This window comes from Apis florea, unplaced genomic scaffold, assembly GCF_048593485.1.
Source record: "Apis florea isolate Af1SG1 unplaced genomic scaffold, ASM4859348v1 contig_2492_pilon, whole genome shotgun sequence".
NCBI lineage: Eukaryota > Metazoa > Arthropoda > Insecta > Hymenoptera > Apidae > Apis > Apis florea.
The window spans coordinates 3,575,950-3,600,270 of record NW_028256593.1 but is presented as its reverse complement, the minus strand read 5'-3'; the positions used below and the strand labels follow the sequence as shown (position 1 = coordinate 3,600,270).

Genomic DNA, 24,321 nt, shown 5'->3' with positions numbered 1-24,321 from the left:
ATAAGTTTGAGTATCGATCAGGGCCGGCACAAGCAAGCCGATTTAATTAATTAATTCACCGCAACGTGAATTACGGGCACTCGATTGGACGTTCGATCGGCGAGAAAATAGAGGTGGCACGCCTCGTGAACGTGAACTGGCTTCTAAGCCTCCAATTTTCGAGGGAGGGCGACGGTGCTGCTCCCTATCCACCTCCTCTCGAGTGACAGCCATTTTCGAAGAATGAATTAATCCCGGCCTCTGACGCGCGCCTTCCTTCCGTGGAATTTATGTTAAATTTATTGGGACGTGGAATTTGTTTGCTTGTAATATCGCTCCAACAATTTTCTATGCATTGTATATATATATATATATATATATATAAGAATGAAGATCAAAGGACGATCGAAGCTTTATTTATTAACTAAATATACTTGTAATATGAATTATAAGAAATTGTATTTCTCTTTTCTCTTCTTTTGGAAAGGAATAGGATTTTTTTTTTTTTTTATAGAAGGAACTTTTAACCAACTTCGCGAATAAGGAATTAAATGATATACTTAAAAAAGAGTTGAAAACTCGAGGCCTGAAAAAAATATTGGGAAGTTGTTTAACCGTTTAATTAAGTAGTTTAACGTGGCACGCAATGGAAGTTGAAAATGGCTTATGATTAATGCGGTATTCAGAGACTTGGAAAGAAGTGCACGCAAAAATATAAAAAATGTAATACCTTAATTGCATAGATGCCAATCTTTTATTAAAGAAACGTGTTCGAGCCTGTTGCTGCCCGGACTAATCTGCATATTACACGCCAATCTTGTGTTACATAACTGATGAGTTAAATATATATACAAGGTGATCAAAATGTCGATATATCTCTTCAAATTAATTATGGGGAAAATTTTCAATTGTTTCGCTCTCTTAATCTCTCTTTTAATTTAATTTTTACGCGGAATGGAAAAAAAATTAATTTCACGAAACTTGTGGAAAATGCTCAGACGAAATGGAATCGAAGCAATGATTTTTTAAATCGTCTCGTGTATAGCGTTAACACGTTACAACAATTGTCTTACGAGAGAATACACGACTTCGATTCGAATTTTACATACAATTCAAAAATCATGAGATACAAATTATCAACTACACTTTTATTCGTTGAAAATTCCAAAAAAAAAAAAAAAAAAAAAATTTAAAATCGTACACGATTTGTAAAAATTTGAATATTTGCGAATTAAATATATATATATATATATATTTTTTTTCTTGTAAATTTTTGAACGCTCTTCGTAAATATTTTTGTCATTCCTCTCGGATATTTAAATTTTCTTAAACGAGCGTAAAATCATAAACGTATTCTTTCTTTTCTCTCTCTCTCTCTCTCTCTCTCTCTCTCTCTCTCTCTCTCTCTCTCTCTCTCTCTCTCGAAACAGAAGATAAGAGGCACAAACACGAGAGATCAAATAAAAGTATCCAACTCCATCGTTCGGTTATGCAATTAAACCACGCGAGAAAATAAAAATTCGCTCGATTTTTTCGATCCGGTGTCCCCTTCTTCTCTTTGCATATTTTTAGCGACCATTATAATTCACCACCCACGGGCAAAAAGAAAAAAATCGCTCTACGTCACGATCTGGATTTCATCCAGCTTCGTGGATTCGCCTATATCGCATTAATTATCCTCATCCTCTCTTCCAAAAAAAAAAAAAAAAAAGAAAGAAGAAATGGAAGGTACAGAAGAATCAAAAATATTATCGCGTTTCCACGTAGATCGACCTCGAGATCGTTTATTTTCAGTTTCCAAGATTGCAAATGTAAGATCGATTTTCTTAAACTTTTTATAGCCATGTTATTTTTATTTTCAATTTTGTACGCAAGAGAGAGAAGAAGAAGAATTTCTATTTATTTCTATAATTTCAATGGCGAAAAATAAAAAAAAGAAAAAAAAAAAAGGAGAATTTCTTGAAAAATATTTGGTTTCACAAATCGTTTCGAGGAATAGAGAAAGTTCTTACGATAACGAAAGCGATAAGATATTTTTAACGAAGAATTTCGCCAAAGGTGGATTAGAAATTCCACAGATTTTACACTTCCTGAAATTTAAAGTGGAAATATCTATACCTCGAAGAAATAAACAATATTTACAAAAATCGTACAAAAATCTCGAGATGTCGGATCAAATCAAAACTCGATCAAAAGTGCGTACAATTTGCGAAGAATTCGAGTGAAAAAAATTGTTCGCCAACAAAAATTAAATCTATATTACTGCATCGAATTCCTCCCCATAAAATAATAAAGAAAACATATCGCGAAAGAAAAAATTCTCGATCCCAAAAAGTATCCAGAACACAAACACAGCTACTCGACACGACTTAAAACCTTGAACGACTCCTCTCAACAACTCTCAAATCCTCTCGTACTTCTTTACGCGGCCGCAAACGCGGGAAAAAAAAAAGAAAAAGAAAAAGAAAAATCTCGACGAGATTCTACAGGAAAAAAAAAAAAAAAAAAAAAAAGAATTTTCAAGGCGCACCGCGTTTCGGTCACGAGTGAAGTGAAAACCATAGAGGAACGTGCGAGAAGAGAGAAAGGACTTGACGGATTAAAGCGTGCAAGTTCCGCGACCTTGACTCGCGAGAGAAGAAGCAACTAGTGTCGCACGTGCTTCCTCGGCCATGCCGAGAAGACGAATGGCGACGTTCAGTGGAAAGTTTTTCTTTCTTTTTCTTTCTCTCTCCCTCTCTTCGAAATTTGCATGACAGACGATAAGAGATCTCCTTCGCGACCACAATGGGGAGGGGAACACGAGCAAGATATCGATTTCGCGAATTTTTTTCACGCTTCAAGAGGAGGAGGAAGAAGAAGAGAGATGCGTCGAGAGAACGGTGGAAATCAAATTTGAACAAAGAGGGTGCTCGATCTCTCTTACTTCCACTCCAGTAGAAGGAAATAGATAGATGATATCTCTAAAATAAAAAGAATTTTCCAGAAGAAAATTTACTTATCAAATTCAATTGTTGTCAAAATTCAAAAATTCATAAATAAACCAAACAAATCGATGTTCGAAAGAATTCGTTGTTTTAATATAAATCATTTATCAACAAAGATGATGGAAAGAAAACGTATGTATGTGATTCCACGAATATTCGTTTCTAATGAATCCGATTTTCTTCGAGCTGCGTCGTCTGCCTTGTAAATCGATAATATGAAAAGTTTCTTCGTCGATAAAAACGAACGAAGGTTGGAGGAACAACAAACAAGAAGAAGAAAAAAAAAAAAGAATAAAAATCTTGGATAGATCCGATATTCAAGATCGAAAGTATTATCGCGTTAACGTTAGAGGATTAAAAACAAGTTTCAGTGTATAATGATTCGAAGGAAAATAACTCGACTAGTAGTCGAACTTCAAACCTTGCATAAGATTGGAAAAGTATGACGAGTCTCTCATTACATATTCGAATCTTAAGAATAAATATATTCGCCTTTTTCCTTTGATAAAATTAATCTCAACTTTCGTGTAGAAATAGAAACGTTTATACAAGTATATCTCTATTGATATTTTAATAGATTCAAAATTAAAAAAAAAAAATCAAAAGAGAGAGTTCGAAAAAAGAAAGAAAGGGAAGATAAAACAAGGTGAAAAAAAGCCTAGTTTTCGGGTGGAATCGCGGCGCTTTGTCGAGTCGAAACTTGATAATTCGGCCGATAGCGGCAATTGCACGTGCAATTCGATGGGTCGCAATCGATATATAGCTCGAGAGCAACCTAAATAACGGGCGGAGGGGGCGGGCGAAATAGTAAACGCGCGGCCGTAATAAATATTTGATCCGAGCCGTTCCAACGATCATCGACCAACCGGATCCAATTTATCGTGGCCGAAAATGGTGTTTTTCCTAGCGGACCGGTTTCGAAAATGTGATTAAATCGGACAAAGAAGAACGGGAAATAAATTAATCCCGGGCCTCGGTGGCCGGTTGATACGGGTATGCGTTTTATTATCGAAAACCGCATCAACCAATGAACAAACCTCGATGGTTTATTTAATTATTTTGCTCTCTATCCCCGTCCCCACTGTTTTTTCGCGCACCTTTTTTATTTTCATTTTATTTTTGTACATGGTAATGGCGTGAAGCTCTCGTGGAGGGATCGAGAATTGTTTGAAAACGTTGTTTGAGAGTGTTGTTTGAGGAAGATAAAAGTTTTACATATATACACAACGATTAGAGCTGTCGAAATTCGAGAGTAATTAAAATTTTCAGCTTCTCAATTACGATAATATATACGAAATCCTTTTGAAATGGTTGGACAAAGGAAATCCCTCCTCTCTCCGCTCTTCTTTTAAATTTTAAATTTCTTCTCGCGAGGGAAGAAGTTGAAGGATAAAAATGCGCGGCAAAAATCAGTTTTCACCGGCCGAGAGAGGAGAAGGTTCGAGGAGTTTCGAACGCTCGTCTGCGTTCCTGGTGCTAAAAAAATTCCTGGCTAAAAACCGGTTCCAGATGTGTCGCGGCACGGTGGCCAGCCAGTGGCAAAAAGAACCCTTCCAAAGGCTAAAAAGCGTCGAGAGCAGGCATCGAAACAGGTGGCCCTTGCGTCATCCGAGAAAATAACTTTCCATTTCATCAGAGTGCATGCGCGATACGAGATTCGTCATCATCATTATTCGTATCGCCAACGTCAAATTTCGAGCGATATCGCGGTGCTTGACGAGGCGCCAAGAAAGACAAAGATCCAACGAGATGTTTCGAATATTTTAACGAAAATACATTTTCGAAAACGTAGAAAATGAATATCTTTACGATATCGATTACTTTAATTTAAATCATTTCTTTTTTCGTTACGTGAATTGCGCAACTCGACGAATTTTGGATTTTTTTTTTTTTTTTTTTGTTAAAAATCAAGTGTCTTCGATAAATTTGTATTTCTTTTTTTTTTTTTTTTTTTGTTTGGATTAGATCATCAAATTTTAAGATTTATATAGAATCGAGTCTCTTCTTCGATCTTTCTTCCTTTTTCTTCCCCTCTTCTTTCTCATCTTCGTTCGTTATTTCTTAAAAATAATTATCAAAATTCCCAGTGCACGATTTTAATCCGTCAAAACGATCAACACCGGTTCTAAAAGGCTCACGATACGCTTCTCAATTACTCTCAATTGCACAAGCAGCGCCGTTCTCCGTTTAATTTTTCTCCCGGCAGAGGCGCGCGCTGCGTGTATTTACCCGATGTTTAATTTTCCTCATTTAATTAACTATAAACAGTATCGAAAATTCGCGTGGACCGTGCACGAGAAACACGGCAAAGGGAAACTTGTCTTCCCGACTAATTGCGGGAAATATTTAAGGAAAACTTTTCAAAAAGTGTCCCAAGATTATTTAAACGAATCTCCTCCCCTTCGATATCTCTCCTCCAACAAACTTTACCTCCTTCGATAATTTGGAAAAATATCAACGGGTCGAGTGAAAATTTATTACACGAAATATTATTATTTATTGCACGCATTTTTGAAAAGATTGTCGTAAAAATTTGTAAATGTAAATGTTTCTCGCTTATCTTTCTTAATCTTTTTTCGATTATTATACCGGGTGTTAATACATTCGCGACACACTCGAAGGCCAAAGACGGAAAAATATTAATAATAGTGTGAAAGTTATTTATCGTGCTATTTATTAACAATTTAAATTTCCATAAAAATGAAAGAAGGTGCGATGTGATTTTTATCTCGTCTAACACTCCTTTAAATTACGTATAAATGTATTTTAACGTATCAATTTTCACTTCTCTAAAATTGCCCAAACCGAATATATTAATTCGTCGAAAACTGTGTATACCAGATATATATACCACAAGATGTACCATACCAAAGAAGAAGAATTTGAAAATGTTCCACCTTCGAAAATCGGAATTGATAATTTTTCTCCCGCAATTGTAAATTGGAAATGAAATTTTCCTTAACCTAATTCGAAATGTTTTGCACGTATTACTATTAATTCTGGGACGGCCGTATGCAGTAGACGTAGGGAATGTATAACCAGTCGGAGAAGACGTTTCGTTTCTTATCCCCGAAGAGGTCTGTGTTACGTTACAAAGAGTTTCTTTGGCTCTTCCCTCTATAACGCAACGTACGAACGAGCATGTTTAGCTCGCGGGAAGGTACGCTCTGATTGCCGGTTTAAAGCCGGTTTCTATTGACAATAGCATCGTTCTTACCGGTCCCTCGTATCCTCCTCGCCGTGGAGGGAATTTCAGCCTCCGGTAACAGACGCCGCTTTAATTTTCTGACAACACGAAAACTCGCGAAAGCGAGTTTTAACCGCACGAATGAAAATCACGAACAATGGAACGTTTATCGGCCTCGTTCGGCTCGAGCCCCTCCATCTTTCGAATAATATATATAAAAATTGTATATAAACGTAATATAAATTTGACGAATGAAGGAATGAAAAGGAAAAGTGAGTCGAGATTACAATTCAGATTCGATTTGTAATATTAATTTAACAAAAGAAAAGGAAATTTCGATCGATCACGTTTAACAGATTCATTTAACCTTTTCAAAAATTTCGCGACGTTCACGATAATGTAAAGTGGAGACAAATTTTCGATCGAGAAAAAGAAAAAAATATCGAAATACGACCAAACTTTATTTATTATCATCGAAGAAAACTCTCCACAAATCCAAATTCCAATTGCGTAAAGGAAATAAACAAGTCTAAAATTACCCTTGCTTGGCTACCAACCGAGACTTCCTTCCTTCCGACCAACAACTCTCTCTCTCTCTCTCTCTTTCTCTCTCTCCAGTGAGTTTGAGCAACGGGAAAAATCCATAAAGGAAAGCAATGTCGTTGAAAATCGTAAGCCCGTGAAGCTTCGTTCTAAATATATCTCGAAGAGTTATGCTCGAAGCCACGGTTAAGAAAATAAAGAAACACGGTACGTGCCGATCCCGCGATCGCGATGTATTTCCCTTCGCCGCCACCAGCGCAATGATTCATAGGGGAGGCTCGGCCGATTCTCACGATTCGGAGGAGAGAAAGAGAGAGGGAGAGACTTAACGAGCGTGTGCACGGTCGGACAGGTGTTGTGGGCAAGCTGATCCTGCGTTTGTTATTTTCTAGAAACGCGCGGGAACCACGGAAATACGCGAGATAATACGTGGGTTATTTGCAGAGGGAAACAGAAGAAGGGAAAGGAAAGGAATTTTGGGAATTGGGTTTGAGAAAAGGGGAGATTTTGAGGAAATTTTGGAAGAGAATTTATTTGGAAAATGGTCGGTTTGAGAATTAATTTCTGAAAGTTTTGGAAATTGAAATAAATAATTCGGCAGAGGGTTGGGATTTTTTTTTTTTATCTGGGGATTGTTGGGAAGAAGAGATTGGAAAGAGTCGGGTCGAGAATTGGGAAAACTAATTTGAATGAAAATTTTGGAAAGGGAAGGAGAAGTTTGGAAATAAATTTGTGATTGAGTGATAAATTATTTAGGAGAAGAAGTTGCTTTGAGAATTAGAAAAACTAATTTGAATGAAAGTTTTGAAAATATTTATTTGGAGAAGAAATTGCATTGAAAATTAGAAAATTAGGAAATTTTGGAAATTGGGATTAAGAGAAGTTTGTGGAAATATTTATGATTGAGATAATTTATTTGGAGAAGAAGTTGCTTTGAGAATTAGAAAAATTAATTTGAATGAAAATTTTGGAAATATTTATTTAGAGAAGAAGTTGCTTTGAGAGTTAGAAAAACTATTTGAAAATTTTGGAAATTGGAATTAAGGGAAGGAAAAGTTTGAAAGTATTTATAATTGAGATAATTTATTTGAAGAAGAAATTGCTTTGAGAGTTAGTAGAAAAACTAATTTGAATGAAAATTTTGAAAATATTTATTTGGAGAAGAAGTTGTTTTCAGAGTTTTTAGAAAAACTAATTTGAAAATTTTAGAAATTGGAATTAAGGGAAGGAGAAGTTTGGAAGTATTTATGATTGAAAAGTAATTTGAAAATTTATTTGGGAATTATTCTAGAATAGATCGTGTCTGCTCTAAAATTATTGGAACATGGTTGAATCGTTTGAGGGGAAAAAAATTGAATAAAATATAATTTATATCCATGTATAAAAGAATAATTTGTTAATTCAAGTATAAACGCGCTTGCGAAATATAACGATATTTTCGTACTCGCCACTATGCAATTAACACATGAAATTTTGTCGAGCTCGTACATATTTTACGTCCAATTTCATACAATTCCAAAACTGTATCAAAATTAGAAATTCATTTCAAACGCCTGTGAAATAACTGAAATATCCACCATGTTACACGTACTAATGGAATGGTCGTGACCACAACTGTTAAATTCAGTCGAATTACATTTTTAACCAAATTTCCGATTAAATATAAAAAAAAAAAAAATTTGAAATCATGTTTAATCAATTTTTCTTCCACATCGACATTAACGTTCAAGCTTTAGATTAAATGTCCGGTTAAAAAATTTTCAATGATATTCCCCCACGAATTAAATAAAAGAATAGCATTATAACGAGAATGTATCGATCGATCTTCTTCGAGCCGAGTTTCGAGTTTCATCGAGGCGCAAAACTTGCCAAGTTCCAACACATATTAATACAATTTATACTCAAGTTTGCTTCGACTTTGCTGGCTGGAACGGTTTTAATTATTTATAACATTATCCTAAATTTCGCTTGCCAGACGAAGCTGATTTTAGTCGAATTTTATTTCCTTTTTTTTGAATCAACAATCAACTACCGATTCTTCTATTAAATTCTGCAGGAATACGATAAAATTAAGGGAGATGTTCGCAAATTGTTGAAAATTTAATGGTAATTTTATGGATTCGAATAAGAGAAATAGAAAAATTGTTGCGATTTTTTCTCTCGAAGTATTTCATATTTAATTTTTTAACACGTAATTTTTTCATTCTATCTTCTTCTTAAACAATTAAACAATTATCATCAAGAGTGAAATAACAAACACGCGCGTCAAAAATTATCGACTTGCTTTTACTAATTTTCGATAAATATATATTGAATATGATTGGATATTTTTGAGACTAATTTCAATAGTTTTTCAATTGAATTCGATCGAATGAAAGAAAATTGAAACGCATTACAAAATTGCACGTTAATTTGATATTTGATTGACAAATTTTAGGCTGACGCAATATGCAAAAAATATACGCGATTATAAATATCAATTCTCATAAAACTATCTCTTTAAACTATCGCTTTCATGAAACGAATATGTTCACTCCATGCTAGAAATTGGAGATTTTAGTTGCTTGAGAGTGTTGGTCACGCTTTCGTGTAACGCTGAAATTAAATAAGACTTTCGACGTAAAATAAATATGTATGTGTCTCAAGTGATTAGGTCAAATACTTATAGCTTCAAATACGTGTAAATAAATTAAAATAAATTTAGAAAATAAAAGATAATCTCTAGAAACATATATATTCGTGAATATATATATATATATATTTGCATATATATATATATATACATTAAACCACTAATAGAAATACAATGTTAAATATACATATATACGTTTTTTTACGTCATTAAATTTCGTTCGTGTTACAAATTTTACTGCTTTCTTCCACTGAATTAATAAAAAAAAATTTGTATACAAAAGCAAATTAATAACGATGTAAGAATTTATATCCAAAATAGAATTCTTATATTCCTTTATTATCCTTTCCTACAAATTTTTGTGCAAAAACATGCATACATCGACTAACACGGCCTCTACATGTTTAAGCTATCTAATAATAAAACTTGTGATGTACCCTTACTGATAAATCTCTTTTTTCTTCTTCTCGAGTATATCGATTAAAAATAAATAATTTTTTAACTAAGAAACTAGGCGAAAAATCGTGCATTAAAAAAAGACACGTTGTTATTATTTTTATAATGGATCGATATCATTTTCTTCATCGAATAAAAAATCGACCGAGAGATAATAATCGAAATACAAATATTCTTACATTTCGAGACAGATTTAAATAATTTTTACGATCGAAAAAATCGTAAATCTCTAGAGAAGTATGAACATACATACATTTACGTTCTAAGTTTGATGTATCACTCTTAACTCACCCCATTATTCACCTCTGACCGTCATAAATACGTCTAAAAAAATTTTTTTTCAAAAAAAATTAAGAAAAGAAATTTCAGCAATAATTCCATTAATAGATCTTAAACCTTCCATCATCTTTCTTTACAGCCTCGCGATGGGAAAAAAAATCGTAAAAAGAAAAAAAAAATACCCCCTATACAATGTACACAAAAGGAGAGCTTCCAACACGGCAAACATAATCCCGTAAAAGTCCCACGTACCGAACACCCCTCCACTCCAAGAAGCAACTTCCAGTTCCCTAGTTCCAAACAACCCTAAGTCCTCGAATCTCTCTGCTCCAGGTCAGCCAAGCAGGCTGCTGCCGCCGTGAAAATATCTCGGCCGAGTCTCAGATCGATACTTTTTCAACCGAACATATTGGCGAGGCACCACGTGCGAGGCTATTGGCTCCACACGAGAAGAGGTCGTCGCACAGTGGTGCCTCTTCTGAAAAATCTGTGATGCCAAGATTTTATATAAAATTTCATCCATTTTGATTTTTTCCTGAAAATGCCGTTTATTCTAATATTTTCTCACGTGTTCGAATTCGAATAAAAATGCAAAATTCAAAATAGAGAATTTTCCGTCGTTACCATAAACGTCGTTCTTATGCTAATTCTTATGAAAATTCATAATTTTCCAAATTGTCCAAATTTTTTTCGTAATTTAAATATGGTGAATTAAATATGATCTCGAGGCGTGGACTAGGAAAAATCTGCCGGTTACTTGCAAAAATTTGGGGAAATTTATCGAAAAAAGACATTATTGTGCCTCTTCTCTCACCCTGTTATTTGTTATGTACTATGACCACAGACTATATGTCCCTTTATAGTCGACGAGTACCATTATTCCGCCCACTGCGAGATATCGCGGATATCGCGGCCTAACAACGATTTAATGGGTCAAAACAGAGACGATCGTTCCGGCAATTCCCGAGATAATTCGCTCTAATTAACGTCGATATCGCGACCGATCGAATGGGCTAATGGACCGATGAAATTTCTGAATGAACGGACAGAGAAAGGAAATTGTGAGAAAGGTTGGACTGGAATTGCATGTTTGAAGAATTTTTAGTCCCGTCTAGTTGTTGGGATTGTAAACGTATGTGAAATTTGATTCCTTGGACTGACTGTAGCTGTTGAAATAATATATAAATAAGATTTGCTAATTGGATATCTAATGCAACAGTCAGCAGAGTGTATAATAGTACTGACATAATTGTTCGAATAACCGTATAATAATAAAATAAATGTATAATAATATAAATATTTGAATTCTATATAATATTCTATATATAATATAATAGCAAAGAGAAAAGTTTTGAATAAATGAATTAATGTGTAAATGTATCTGGAAATATCTTCGATAAAATGAAAAAAAATTGCAATACTATTTTATACCGTATTATAATCATTTTCATAACATAAAAATTTATCGGAAATACTAATTTGTCTTAGTGACGCAAAAAATATGTGTACTTAAGATAACAGCAACATTAGTAATTCTAATTGTACAGATAATAACGATATAGTATATTTACATTCTTGAATAATATATCAATTATTTTAATCTAACCTTCGATAAAAGAAAAAAAATCAAAATATATAAAAATATTTACGATATTAAATTTTCATCAACAATTTTACATTCAACTTTAAATTACATCACAAGTTACGCTTCCGCAAAATATCCGCTTTCTAAGCGCCATTCTTACGCAAACAAACGCAACAATAGAAATCCTTTGTATGGATGGCAACGTTGCGATAATAATAAAATTCAAACATGTGGAAAAAGATGTCTACTTTTGCATAAAATTCATCCACGAGTTCTAAAAAAAGAAATGAAATCGATGGAAAAATACAGGAAGAACAAACGAATTCACAAAACTCGTTTCCATACAGGCGGTGCCATGAAACGTCGAAAAGGTTTTGGCGCGTAATGGAATGCGCGTGTCTACCATGAATCTCGGCGCGCAACGTAAACAGAGACTCGCACAAATATTTTGATTTCGCAGTTCGACACCAGTTATCGTGACCTAGACATCTACGATTAGCACGAATATTACGAACGTGAACGTGAAATAAATTTTCTTGAAATACGAGAGAGAAAAAAATACGACGAAATCATCGAATGCGACGAAATAATTAAAGTAATAAAAGGAGAAGCATTTCAAGTTTGAACGGAGCATCGGGTGAACAGGCTTTGGACATGCGCCCTTGAATCTCGCGACCGACCGGTGGGGTATGTATGTACACATTGACTTTGGAGCACGCGCGCACGAGGAAACGTCGCCTCGACTCCGATCGGCCGAAAGCACCTTTATTCGTCGCGTAGGGGCGCAGCATGCGTCTACGACAACCGGCTTTGATAACAAACATTGTATACTAACCGTGGGAACGGTAGGACGTGGTCCACAGACGAAGGAAGATCAGATCGTATCCAAAGAAAAAACCGTAGTGCTCCCTGAGAAAGACCGGCGATGTTGTAATTATCGTACACACACACGTGAATATCCTTGGCACAAAGCACACAAACGAGAGGCACACAGGTTAGAATATATTTCCTTATCTCTTTTGTTTCACGATGCGTTGCGACGCCCGCGAATATTATACCGGCGATCGGTGATGGTGTGTCACTTGGAAAAACAGAGATCGATGATTTCCGCGCACGCACTACGCGGCAAGTGAAGTGAACGAACGCGCGAACGCCGCGTGAATATCGAATCGAAGACAACGTCACACGGATGAGAGCAGGAGGACGCAGCCGCTGCTTGGTTCGGTTGTCACAGAGAGCGGTTCGCGAAAACGCTTTTAGAGGTTAGGAGATGGCGCGTCGAGAATCGGTCTGCGGATCACGCTGGCCGGCAGCTTCGGCAACTTCCGGCGAGATCGAGCCTCTTTCTTCCGGTTCACCCGCGTGACGCTTAAAAAAAAATGCCGTGACGAGCGACGTCAGCCGTTTCACACTGAGCTCGTGTTACACACTGGAAACTAGCAAGCCGGGCACGAGCGCACACGCCGCGCGAATCGCGTACCACACGAAAAACAAATGACAAGCGACAGACAAGAAGAAATAGTAAGAGGTAGGAAACAAAAAAAAAAAGCTGCGATAACGCGGAAAACTAGTTGCGAGGATGAAACGTCGCGCGAACACGAAAACTGCGCGTAATAGATCCGGCTAAGAGTTGTAGGCACGCCACGAGTAGAGGTAGGCGACGCTAAAACTTCGCCACGAGTCATGGCACGCCACGAGAGGAGCCGTGGGAAGAGGGGGGTAGAGCGAGACGACGAATCTAGAGGGGGAAGGAGAAGGTAGACGAGGGAACCGAAGGGAGGACGATGCCGACCACTCGACTCTTGGCTGTACGAGGGTATAGAGAGGTCAGGGGGGAGAATATGTCGACTCGCCGGAGGGACGTGGGGTGATTGAAGCGACTAGGTTGGAGGGGAGAAGCCGGGTAGGGGCGGTAGAGGATCGAGGGAGGGGAAACTCGCAGCCGGCAACAGCCGACTCCGATTCGACTCAACTCCGTTCTTCTTCTTCTCGTTCTTTCTCACTCTGGCACCCTTTCTCCGTCTCTCACCAACGTACCGTGTGTATTGGTGTATCGGCACATGATTCAAACCTCTTCGTGCACTCTTCGCATACACCGACGCACGTATACAGGGTGGTGTCTTTTGATTCGGAGAAGAGAACTCGAAGACCGGTAATGTAGTTTCGCATACAGGGAATTGAATGTTATATACGCAAGGTATTATTCGATTATTGTTGTCTGATTAGTAGGAGCCGGCGCGCGGTTACCAAGAGGCGACGTGACGCCCTAACCTGCGACTTTGGCTATGGATTTCTGGTGTGGTTACCATACTCCAATTTCACGATCATTTTGCGACAGTGCGGCATACTCGTAAAAATCGATATGCATACATATTGTATGTATACATATTACCGTGTATTGAAATTACAGTTTAACGTATCTTTTGTTCCTATTACTTCCATGACGAATTCAACGCAATTTTTTATTACAACGAATTATTTATTAGTCTTATGACAATGAATTATTTATAAATGACCGTTTAATTCACATAATCCTTCAACACGTTCCAGCATACCAATAGAATACGCATGCCTACATACATTTTGTGACTACATAGCCATCAGATGAAGGACGACAATAATTTTTTTATCAAATCTGGACACACACGACCAGAAAAAACTAAACAAAAGAAAACCAAAATAATTCCTGGAAATTTCACTATTTGAATAACTGTTTATATAGCGAAGCCAACGATCCGACTAATCCATACGCAAATACGATGTACAAACTCGTGTAGAGGAGTGAATCCGTTTCCGTTCGAAGACACCCGATGTATGCACGTGCACACGCTCGCATAGGCGAAAAGAATACGTGGCTGGGCAAGGTGAGGAACCGAGAGGGCACGACGAGGGCCCTGAGACAGAGTGGTGCGAGCGACAAGGATGGGATGACGCCTATGAAAAAGGACAAGGGGCGCGGTGGGAGGATCGGGGGGACTAGCGGGAGGGAAACGAACGGGAGACCTTGCACAGCGTGGCTCGGAGCCGCGTAGAAAACGCCGCTTTGTGTTGGGGTAGCCTGTGCATAAGAGAGGAAGTACAGGTTTAAAGGAAAAGAAGGCCCTCGTGCGTCTCCGCTGCCGGCGATTCGCGTGCGTAAAGGCCTGTTCACACGGCAATTCTCCGTTCTTGCTCTGTGGAATATCCACTCCAATTGGGCTGAGCCGTGATATTCCGCGCCCGTTCTTTTCTCATCGTGTCGGAACCGTTTCTCACGGAACTGTGTAGGTTATTGACTAACGATGAACAAATTGGCGCGGGAAAAAAGGATTTTCGAAAGGAATTCATATTGAAAGTTTCAAATTTTCTTTTCGTTTCTTAATTTTACGTATTTGGAAAGATGAAAATTATATTATATTATATATAGTGAAAATGATATTGCTTCTTATTCGTTGATATAGCTATAACGTCGTTCCATTGTGAACATTGTGAATTATTATAATATTATAACAATGCGAATATTTTCTATATACAAAATTTTTTTACAATTTGAATTTTTGAGATAGAGATTTTGATGGATAATATTTCTAATTATTACAATATTCGAGTTATTAAAATTTATAAAAAAAAAAATAGTTTCTATTTCAATGAAAAATATTTAAAGAAATTCATTTTAGATTAGATTAGAAAATTAAATGATCGTTGCATAAAAAATTTCGGTAGTTTTATTTTTAGAGAATTTTTAGAGAAAAAATCGCGCAAATCGAGTGTTATTTATAAATTGAATACACACGTTTCGAATATTTTTTGCGAGGCCAATTTTTTCCCGTGCATATTTGAAAGCAGCCCGCACTACGTGGAATGTCGATCGAGTTCGCTGAATACTTCGCAAAAACATTGCGAGAAATCAAATCTTTAACCTTCGATTATAAATAACTTAGAAACAAATAGAGTATGAGCACACGGATAAAAATTTATAGAATAATTTATTTACAAATATACGCACGTAGAATAAAAATGCAAACAGAACAATTTTTTTAAATTAATTTAAAATATCTTTCTCCTTATGAATAACATGATAATTTATTCTTACGTCCGATTAATAATCAATCTCCTAAAAAAATATGAACTATCAACTCGCATTCGTGTAATATATTTATAAAAAATTAATATATATTATTATTCATACATACAATAACTAGCAGAATCTAGTCATAAACAATACTATGTGATTTACGTGTAATATTATATTACCTTGCAAGTGATGAAATCGAATCATTTATAAGTCCCAACCCTTGCCAACAGATGGTAACAGTGTAAACGAGGCTTAAGCCGCGAAACGAAAAAAGAAGCGACGCGTTACGGGGCACCGCGTAAGAAAACTGCATCGAACGATATAAAATAAAAGACTGGAACCACTGTCCCTGACGTTTCTTGGAATCCTCGAACAGGCTCTTCCTGTCGCGGGACGTTGAACACGCGATCTATCAACCGATTAATATATACCATATACTCGAAAATACTCATTCTTCGTTAGAATTGTGCGATGTGGGTTATATAAAACCCACCGTGCGACACCAATGTTACGTAAGATCGAACGCAAAATAGTAGTAGTCTGCTAACGACAGCCTATATATAAACATTCGAATTACGTAAAACAATCTTTTGTTTAATAACAATAAATTTATGTAACTGGGAATATAAAGTTTACGATGTTTCGTTTGATTCGCGGGATAGGGAAGAACGAGACAAAGAAGTTTCGTGAAGAGGGCGCGTCGATCGACGGTTACAGCCCTGCCAAACGTGCCTGCATGGGAACGTACCCATAGGATCCTGCCTGTCCGCCGCGTGCACAAAGGACGAGCCATCTTTTACATGTAAACTCGTGCCAAGGGGGATCGTATTTGCGCGCACACCACCGAACAGGTTTCTCCATGTCCTCTTGCGCGTGATTGTCTTCGAAACGTTCTAAATTAGGAGAAGTATACGAGGTGATTTGTAAAAAAAAAAAGAAAAAAAAGAAAGGACATACAAGAAATAGATATTGAAGATTTTGAAAATAGTATCGTGAATATAAGTTTTTGTAATATGGAATGGAAGTATAATTTTGTGAATTGGAGGAAATATTGTTAGAAATGTTTCTATTAGGAAATTCGTGAAATATTGCGGGAAGAATAAATAATCACGAAATGATAAATATTTCATAATTGTCGTTAAAAATAAATTAATGTAAAAAAAAAAAACGATTTAATGAACGATTTAATTTTTGAAGTTAAAATTGAGATTTTAATATTTCAATTTTTATGGATTATGTAAAGATGTAAAGTAATGGTGGAGATTATTACATAATATTAATAATTTCTCGATTAAATTGCATTAACGCGTAATTGATTGCAAGTATAAATTACAAATTTAATCACAAATTAAAAAACATCAATACTTTCAATATTTTCAAACAATTGATATTAAAATTGTTAAATTTTAATCGAATAACATCTATCATACTAATGATAAAATTTTCATGAGGTTTTAAATTAAATTCATCGGGCATTATTTGCAAATTAATAACCAATGCCCAATCATCTGCAAATATTTATACGGGACCAATATTTTAAATAATATATTACACATAATAATTCAATAACTGACAAAAATAGCTCCTCTCGCCCCAAGGTTTCCCTCCCAAAATTTTTGACCCCAATTCTCTATTACAGAACAAACAATTCTGAAATAGTATTCACGTTTCACTAGACGCGTGCACGACGTCGTAATAGCGTTACGTTAATTTAACGATCAACACCAACGATGGAGAAAAGTTTAATTAAGCTGGAATCCCAGCGTGCCTCGTGCCAGCCTTTAATTACCGATAAATTGGTAACATTATTACGGGAGCAACCGGTCGATTGCTCGTTTCTTTTTTTTTTTTTTTTTTTTTTCTTTTCCATCGATATCACGAAATGCGGCGGATAATTCGTTTACGAGACGAAAGAATCGTGCAAACTCGCCTTTTTTACGCCCAATGAGGACACGAATAATACATGTACCGATGAATTATCATTCCATTTGCTGGACGTGTTCCAAAATACGCGTTACCGATCCGACACCACCATTATATCGCGCGACCACCACAAAGCCTTGCTCATTCACGATCAGACGGTTCATTGAGATCTTACGCTGCTAAAACTCTGCAAATGGATTCATTTCCGTCCGAAGACATTTCTATTTCGAAAGGAATAGAAGATGCGGTTATTTCTTAAACAGAACTCTTTGCTCATTCGTCTTCGTTTCAACTCGAAGAAAAATTTGTTTCAACGAACTTGATTATCGGATTTATTTACGTATGTCGTATTTTTGTCAATCTATTGCTCTTTGATAGATAAGTGATATTTTTTATTTTTCTCGAATTTTTATCGATCGTGTCTAAATTTATTTTAATAATATTCTAGGCTCTGAAAAATAAATTTTGAGATCACTTACGGTTTTTTTATCGAAATTTTGGGCAAAAATTGTTTTCAAAAAAAGTTTTTTAAAAAATAAATGCACTAAAGGTAAATATTTGGTAAATAGGTGTATGAATAATTATTTTGCAATGTGAAATTTTGTAATTTAATTTGCTTAATTGCGAATGTATATTTTATATTTATTACGTCCAATGTAATTACCAAATTGAAACGAATTTGCATAGATTTATAACATTTGATTACCGTATGAATATTATCGTACGTATAATTTATCTCAAAAAATATATTTTCAATCGATATAAATAAAATATTCAAAATATTAGGAAAATTGATCAAAATAACATTCAACAACATTATATTATTATCATATGCAACGAAGACACTTTATCAAATGATATTTACATATATATTATTTATTTTGACATGTGTTATTTCCATTCACACGAATAATATTTAAACTTTTTTATTAGAAATAAATATTACTCGAGATTGTTATCATAAATTATTAAACGAATCTCTCTTTCCTTTATTCCTTCTAACGAAACAAATTTTGATTTACGCACAACTTTATTTCTTGAAGGTAAAGAAATAAAATATTACGCTGTCAGGTCAAAAAAGAGGGCAGGTGGAACGTGACAGGAAGCAAAATTAAGGAAAACTGGTATTCTAAAAGACTAATTTAAAGTGAGAAATGCGCTCCTTTCCCGCATTAATGAACTTGGCCAATCAATTAAACAGATATTCTTCCAAAAAAATTTAAATGTATTTTCAACGAATTTCCAAATCGATCAAATCTTTCATCATTTAACAAAACAAACGCTTTACCACCAATCCAATAATACCTACATTGTTTTACATATATATATATATATATATGTACATTGATTCGATATCAGGCGCGAATCGTTATCACTATTTATCAGATCAGAGTCAAGGCGGAAGTCGAAGATAAATCCAGCGTAAATAAACAAAACGGGGTCACAGCTTCTTCGTCCACGGTTTTCCGGACGGCTTTTTTCCGGAGGGGAGGCCATATCTCAACTCGTGGAAACGTTAAACGCCGCTTTCAACGCGCGAATTAAGATTTATAGCGCGTTTGACCAGAAAGCTTTTCCAGCCTCCTGCAAAGTCGCGCAGACGAAGACTTACGAGCTTTAACCAACCAACATCAACCCCTTCGTTTTCGGTATTCTCGGTGAAAAGACTCAATAAGCGTTGGATCGAAACGAGTCTTTCAAAGGATTTTACAGTTTTGTAATCAGAGTCCAGTTTACTCTGTCACGATTCGCGAACATTTCGGGATCGGTGTTTTAAGACGCGTCTGTTTTCAACTTGCCATTCGAATCAGAAAGAACGAGACTTTTTTTTTTGATTTTGTTAGACGCTTTTAAGAAATGATGTTTCGAAAATGGTTAAAAATAGGCATATTATTCGAATGATAGATCTATCGTACAGTGTCGTACAAAAATGTGATATTTTTTTGCGTTGAATTATTGGTTGAAAAGCAACGTTTTATATTTTCAAGGGAGAGAATCGATATTACGGATTATGTCAGTAATTTAACGATGTAAGTTGAAACGCCCTCTACGATGATTCCCATTATGAAATCCCATTTGAATGAAGTTATCGATCGAGCAATCGTGCGTAGCAGGTTCTTGAATCAGACTTGAAATTCAGGTTCACGGTTGTTTGATCGAGTTTGTCGAGGAATCGAGAGGTGTGTCATTTAATCGTTTGCTTAAGTAATTGTTTCCGTTTCGATGGATGGAACTTAAAAGCGCATCTCGTTCTCCATTGCACAACACAGTTTTCCGTTCAAATAACGATTTCTTTCTGCCTTCTTCTGCGATGGAATACTTCGACGAATAATCATTGAAACCGAATGAAACCAATGCAACCGATTAAAATTCTTAAAAAAAAAAAAAAAAAAAAAATTAGTATCAAAGTGATGAAACTTTTGAAAATAAATATCGATCCAAGTATGAGAAAAGTATAATAGAACGTATATTCGCGCAAACGTGTTCGAAGTGAAAAGAATTAAAATTAATCGGTGTAATTTTTTGGGCTTATCGTTGATTCGAAGCTTTTTTTTTTTTATCACGCATTCGTGTATCGTCTAACGAACTGATAATGAACGTTAAGTGGAAAGTGCTACTCTTTTACTTTGTTTTTTTTCGCTTACATTTACGACTTAATCAACAATTCAATTATAGAATTTACGATTGAATTTTAACGACTCGTGACGAAAACATGAATAGCTGTGCGGATTAACTATCGTGTAAAAAAGTATCGGATCGATGTGTCATTAATACTCGTAATAGTCGTCGAAAAATTATCGTTATGGAATAATGTATACATTTCTCATGGAAAAAAACGAGCACTTCTTAAAAAAAAAAAAATCTTATTCTTTCGAACTGCTTGTAGAATATTTTTCTTTAATGCAACAAATTTGTCAATTTGAAACTATAAGGAATATAAATTGATCAGAATGTTACATTTCGCTTATATCCTCTCGCAATTGCGCTGTTACAAAGCTTCTTCCATGATCGATCGTAGTAAGCTCTGAAAGGACGTTAATAACACGCTTGGATCATTTCCACGAGATCCCTTATACGGTATACACTAAGTTCAATTTCAAAATAAGATCGAGGGAAATTGAAAATATACCATAGGAAATCTCGCCAGCATCGCTGGCCAGAAGCTGACCAAAGCCATGTTTCTTCTCAACGATTCAATCAATCCTTCCGCTTAAAAAACTTAAAAAGGAGGAGAGTAGAAGAAATTTCCTTTGATCGATTTCTAAATACTTATTCCCCCTTGTATCAACTTTATTCGATTCGTCTATCCATTTATTCCCATCCAACATTATTATTTTCTACTATTATTAATTATTCGTTCACTCACTTCGATTATTAATCACGAACCAATTACAATTACGAAAAGTTTCCCGATCTAACCTAACTAATTTCTCTTCGAAAAAAAAAAAAAAAGAAAAAAAAGAAAAGAAGCAACGTTAGAAGCTCGAAAAAGCATCGAAATGAATCGAAATATCAGAGGAATCTTCCCAGCGCGAGAAACGAGGCAAGTAAAATTAATCTGAATTAAGTAATCGTCCATGCCCCGCTCTGTAAAGAGCCCGATGCCTAAACTAGAGAAGAAGAGAAGGAACGCTCGTTGCCCCATAATCGTATGCTCCCCCCTCTCCCATCACCCCCTCCACTAACCGCCATTTTACCGCGTCTCGTTCTCGCTGTTCTCTACTCGACTCGACAGTGCGCGCCATCTGCTGTCTGTCTGGATCGGTTAATTAATTGACCGGCTCGTCCTTAACGCGTTTCGCTGTTCTTCGTTTCGCGTGGCGAGCAGCGGCACACGATAATAAATAAATTCGAACGACGCTGGTGAAACCAGAAACGCCGTGTCATCGATCTTTCACGATTTCAGTCATTAGTATTAGGTGAAGCGTAGAGGCGTTCTCTTGACGTGTCCTCGAATTGGAAACGGTGGATTGGGCCTTGTAGACGTTTTGAATTATCGTGCGATATTTATTTTCACTTTGTCGTTTCGAGTTTGTTCGTATTGAAAAAAAAAAAGAAAAGAAAGAAATGATCGATTACGCTTTTCGATACGATGTTTGATCGCGTACGATCCGTTCGAGGATGTGTGTTCGAATAGATGTTGTGCCGTATATTTTTAAGGAAACGAAATTTAATAAGGAAAACTCTTTGGGATTGTTCGTGGAAAATTATGGACACGCATGATTTGAGAGCCTCTGACGTAAATGAAAAAAAAAAAGAAGCGGTCGAAGAACCACTGTCCCTCGAACTCCCATAAATCTTTCAATTAGTTCCAACCAAGACAACAAAAGACGGCGAAGCGACGGCGAATCAAACGCGCGATTCTAGGAACAAGAGCGCAATTAATGTGGATAAACGGTTAGCTCGAGTTGAGAACCGCTTGGTTGAAATCAACGGAGAAAAATTGACATTGTTGATTCGATCGAAACGTTTTGAAAAATTGACAACGAGTATACAATAACCTACCAGCTCGACAACAGCTTCGGATTCTAAATCGAAGAAATTTCGATCGATCGTGAATCCAAAAGGGGAAAAGTTGGTCGCAAGGAATCGGTCGTTCTCGAAAATCCTCTCGTCTTAGTTCGAGCAAGGGACGACAGATGGCCAGGCGACGGATTTACCGAACGCACGAATCTAGGGATCTGGAATTTGGGGCATAAATCCGCGCGTATTTAGGCGTATTTCGCGCGTTAATTGCGGCGAACAAGTCGATCGTGTGGCCGGGCCGCGATACCGAGTTAATTAACCGCGGTGTCACGAGCGACGAGACTTGTTGCAACCTCGCTCCTCTCCCTTCTTTCAACGGGACAGTTGCCGCTGTCAGCTGGGCTCACGGCCAACTTTCGCCCCCTTGAACGTGTTTGACTTCCTAGATCAGACTTGTCCGCGATCTAGTCGACGCGTAACCACCACCACCAGGTGGTGGAAGGCTCTGAGATCTTCAACGACTTGTGAAATTTTTCGTGTTTCCACCACGTTAAAACACGTTTGATTATTTATACGGTGATTTATACGAAATAAGAGTATCGTCGAGCAAGTGAAAAGTTTCTTCTTTAATTCCTGGCTCGGTAAATATTTATCTTCGAATTTTCGATGATTTTCTCGAATATGTTTCCATCATCCAGGTCATTTTAAAGAGTTCGAAGAATTATCCAGCTCGATCCAATGCAAGCTAGATATAAAACAAGAAATTGAGAAAATTTTTAAATCGATTGATTAAATTTCTTTAAATTGCAATATACTTTTTCTTCGAAGAATTTGTTTTTCTTAATAAACAACGAGCGTCAAATAAAATCTAAAACGAGAGAACTCGGAATGATGATGATGATGATGATGATGATCTTGATATCTTAGAATTTCCAAATACTAATTTTCAAATTATTTACAACAATTACCCTGCTAAAATAAAAAAAAGTTGAAATTTTCACCGATGATTCATCCCGCGCTATACGCAACACGTTTATTCCCCGCAAACACGCAAACTCTTATTTCGTAACAATAATCCCTGAAACCTCACCCCCAATTTAATCACACAGAAACACGTTTGCACCACGTGTAAGCGTAAGCATAATAATAAATTCATCAATCAACTTCTAACTAAAAATCCTATCCTTAAACCCTACCCTCGAAACCCAGTTGCAACGCAGATAAGAAAAATTGTCGAAAGAAAGAGAAAAATAGAATATTCAGATGCAGTGCTCGAAGGTCACGCGACATTTCGTCGGGGGGGATTTACGTTCGAGGGTGTATCGTGCGATCTACGAGGGTGCACCCTCGACGATCGAAGGTCGGCCATCCGATTGCGATTTAATACGCAACCCCAGGGATGTAATCGAAGCCCTCCTTCATTTTTCTCCAATCGATCTCGAATGAATTATTTCTTTGAAACGAATATGTTGCGTTTTTATATATATATATATGTCACGTTCGATTATTCAATTTTTGCGAGAGAATGTTTTTATATTTTAATAATAATAATAATAATAATGATAAAGATTACTTTATTTGTTTGAGGTTGCTTCCCTCCTCCCTCCCGCCTCCCTCTCCCCTCCCTCTCCCTTCCTTTCCCGCGAACGAGGTTTGTTCATTAGCTAAACAACCCTTAACTGTAATTGGAGGTCGTGTTGTTCCGTTCTGCTCGCGGCAATTTCGGTTTTATTCCTTCTTTCTCTCGTGAAAATGTTATTTATAATACTGTTCCCGGATTTATGCTTTTTTACTACTCGTTTTATCGATTTATCGACTCGAAGCAATATTGTAATATTTTTTTATATTTTATCGGGAAAGATGAACGAAGTTATTTAATACGTTTCAATCGATTTTCTCGATTCTCGTTATCTATAGATATAGTTCGAAGAGTGAAAAAAGAAGAAAGAAAACGAAAAGAAAAAATTACTCGTTGAAAATTCATTCGATACCAGGTGACACTAGAAAAATTCATCATGGAATCATTTCTATCGGAAGACGATGGTAACTACGAGATTATACCCACAGAAAGATATCAATATCGCGAAATGTATTTTTACACCCAATATTTTCGGATGCAGCAAACGTTGCCAAGAAGCAAACGTGGTCCATGCCTTTCTCTATTTTATTTTAAAACCATTTCTCGCAAATGTATTTTAAAACAACCGGGGAGATATAAAGCGCCTTTAT

The 24,321-nt window shown here is 36.2% G+C and overlaps 1 protein-coding gene and 1 long non-coding RNA gene across 13 annotated transcripts in view; one reads left to right on the top strand and one right to left on the bottom strand.

Annotated features, from left to right (window-relative positions):
• Positions 1 to 24,321, bottom strand: part of heph (polypyrimidine tract-binding protein 1 heph) — a 455,618-nt gene that overhangs the window by 339,062 nt on the left and 92,235 nt on the right. For 2 of the 12 annotated variants that reach the window (XM_012486048.3, XM_086906234.1), the window contains exon 1: positions 12,484 to 13,311. The exons of 6 other annotated variants lie outside the window; for them this stretch is intronic. The gene's annotated coding sequence lies outside the window, so the exon portion shown is untranslated. Of the gene's footprint in view, positions 1 to 12,483; positions 13,334 to 15,881; positions 16,322 to 24,321 lie in introns of those variants that run through there. 4 more of the 12 variants (XM_086906237.1, XM_086906243.1, XM_086906242.1 and 1 more) reach the window with 3 other exon arrangements.
• On the top strand, positions 13,873 to 16,332 carry LOC147657941 (uncharacterized). The gene is made up of 2 exons (XR_015291618.1): positions 13,873 to 14,023; positions 14,199 to 16,332. It is a non-coding gene; the product is annotated as an uncharacterized LOC147657941 (long non-coding RNA).